This window comes from Tupaia chinensis, unplaced genomic scaffold (genome assembly GCF_000334495.1).
Source record: "Tupaia chinensis unplaced genomic scaffold, TupChi_1.0 Scaffold146459_1, whole genome shotgun sequence".
In the NCBI taxonomy this organism is placed as follows: Eukaryota; Metazoa; Chordata; class Mammalia; order Scandentia; family Tupaiidae; genus Tupaia; species Tupaia belangeri.
The window spans coordinates 7,597-10,576 of record NW_006206315.1 but is presented as its reverse complement, the minus strand read 5'-3'; the positions used below and the strand labels follow the sequence as shown (position 1 = coordinate 10,576).

General features: G+C 48.4%; 1 pseudogene; it reads right to left on the bottom strand.

Annotated features, from left to right (window-relative positions):
- Positions 1 to 1,083: 1,083 nt before the first annotated feature.
- Positions 1,084 to 1,424, bottom strand: LOC114006234 (prothymosin alpha-like; annotated as a pseudogene).
- Positions 1,425 to 2,980: the final 1,556 nt, after the last annotated feature.

The window sequence follows — 2,980 nt, the reverse complement described above, 5'->3', positions numbered from 1 at the left end:
TTTTTCTCCTTTGAGATTTTAGTGAACATGGTCACACCATAAGTGAAGCCAAAGTAGGACAGAGGACGCTCCGAAGGCTGGTTGGGTCATCCACTGGGAGCTTCCCGGGTCACTGTCTCTGCTCCGGGGCTCCAGTCCAGGGGTTTGAGAAACTGGTCTGCGTCTTCCAGCCGCTCATCATGCCCTGAGGGCCAGAAATCACCTTCCTAATGGGGGTATTAGGCTTTTCCCCAAATGACCTCTAGGTGTCCCTAGACCTCAACTCCATTTTGTCCCCTCTGGAATGAATGTAAAGAAAGGATGTAAACTCACCAAATCACTGATTTTACCACGTCTTCCCTTTTAAACATCTCTTTCCAATTTTTTTTATTTTTGATTTTTTTTGTTAGAACAACTCAGCAAAATAAAATTCCGGTTTATTGTTGGACAACATAGTTTCACACATACATCAAACAGGCCAAAAAATATAAACAGCAACTTCATAAACAAAAAAAAGGAAAAAAAGAAATCTTTTATCTTTGGCCTTTTTAACCATCTCATACAAACCAAGTACTTATAGTACAGCTAAGTACATACACACAAAAAGTTACTGGAATGCTCGGAATAAGATTGTTTTGTTGTTGTTGTTTTTGCTTTTTTTTACAAGGTGTTTTTTCTCCTTTGAGATTTTAGTGAACATGGTCACACCATAAGTGAAGCCAAAGTAGGACAGAGGACGCTCCGAAGGCTGGTTGGGTCATCCAGAGATCATTAAAAATGGCTGACCCCTAACAATATGTACAAAAATATAAAATGTAAATAAAAAATACAAACAAATTTTCCTTTTTAAAGTACTTTTAAGAAAAAAAGCAAGGCCTTGGAAGTTTTCGTTCTTTTTTCCTCCCCTGTTGCAAATTCACGTTGTGGTTTTGGTTGCATGGTGGAGAGCACGTGTCATCTGCGGGTGGCACTGCCCCGCGGTGGGTTAGCCTCTCTACTCAAAGGTGACCACGTTTAGATTCTGAGACAGGAAGTGGAGGGTGAATAGGTCGGCGGCCTCTTAAGTTTATTTTATGTTTTCTTTTTTTTTTTTTTTTTTTTTGCTGTCTAGTATCCCCTCCGGTCTTCTGCTCTTCTGCTTCTTGGTGTCCACACCCTCGTCCTCATCATCCTCAGCTGCCCGCTTACCTGTAGCTGCCTCAGCCTCCTCATCTTCATCTCTGGCCTCCTCTTCACCGTCGCCTTCTTCCTCCTCTTCCTCCTCCTCCCCGCCTTCTTCCTCTTCTTTGTCTCCCTCTTTCTCAGCCTCCTGTTCCCCATTTTCCTCATTAGCGTTCCGGTTAGCGGGGCATCTTTCCGTTCTCCGCCTCCTCCACAACTTCCTTCTGCTCCTTCAAGTCCTTGGTGGTGATCTGGGAGCTAGTGTCCACCGCCGCGTCTGACATGGGGCATGGTGGTGATCTGATGCAAGGGATTACAAAGAAAGTGAGAGTTTAAGGCTGCCGGAGTGAAGCTGCCCCAGTGGGCGGCGGTGGGAGGAGCTGGCGCACAGCAGAGGTGGCTGTGGCATGGGGAAGCCGGACTGGGAAAAAATGCAAAGATGGCTTTTCAGAGCAGCCAGTCTTATTTTTGATTTTTAGAGGAATTCTTTCTTTTTCTTTCTTTCTTTTTTAAAATTTATTTAAATTTATTCATCACCATCATTTTTTTCATTTGACTAGAGAGAGACAGAGAGAGAAAGGAAAAGTGAGAAAGCAAGCCACCAGGTCTGGGACTCGAACCTTGGTTAGCCAGATGGGAGTCTAGGTTCAGCCACGTGGGAGTCCAGGGTCTCAACCACCATGCCCTCTTTCTTCTTCTTCTTTTTTCCTTAAGAAAGATTTTTTTGCTATAGTGCACCTGTGCTTGCCAGAGAGACAGAGAAAGTGAGAAATCGTCCCCAAGGAGGAAGGCCACACCACAATCCCCTCTCCACCCTCCCCTTGGGGTTCGGGGCACAGATGCACCGGAGTCTGGCATATTTTTCAACCCGTTGGGTTGGGGACATGAACTGTGCGGTTCTCCATAGGATCTAGTGCCATAACCATCATGCCAACTGCTGGCCGAGATGTTTTTTCTTTTTTTAAAAAATTTTGATTGAGAGTGCAGTTGCAGGAGAGTGACATAAAATAAGAAAGGGACCAGGAAATGACCATGCCATAGTCCCCTCTCCTTCCTCCCTTCCTCCTTTCTGCATTTTAGGGGGGCTGGCACTCTCACTGGGGCGTTTCTCGGGCCACCAGGTCCAGGACTTGAACAGTGCAGTCAGCTCGTTGTGGTCAGCTGCCTTCACCACTGTCACCTGGCCTGGGATTTTTTCTTTTTTTTTTAAAGGGCCGTTTCCTGAGAGCACATGCGTGGTAACATTTCCAATGAAGGACATTTAGGTTTGATCGAGAGGGCAGATCTCGAGAGAGCAGAGGACAGCAGATCACTCAATTTTATTTGGAGGGTCCCTCAGAGGGATGGCTGGAGGGGCAGTGTAGCCCCAGCAATTATTTTGTTTGCTAGTTTGAAAGGGCAAGATCAGGGGTGAGAGTCCGGAGGTCTGTCTGGTGCACACAGATCAGAGGCTCCCAGTCGGCTCCCCTGTGCGACCCTCGGAAGTGCCACTGCTACTGGGCAGGGATCACTAAAGGGTGCGCAGGTGGCTGCCCCTGAAGCCACAAACCCGGTCTGGAGCAGGGGACTCCGCGCGGGCCTCGCTGAGAGCTGGGACCAAACATCCCAGGGACCAGGGTCAGTCCTGGCCCAGGGAGCCCCACTCAGACTGGAAGGAAACACCAGCCGCTGGCCTTGGGTGATGCCCCTCAAAATGCCACCACCCCGCAGCCTGTCCAGCGGTTTGTGCCTTTGGAAAAATAAAGAAGTTCCTGAGTTCGGCGCCCAGAGCCAGCAGAGGAAGGAGCTGCCAAGTCCAGGGCTCCAGCTGGGGCCGCCCTGCGCCTGGGCGTCTCCACCC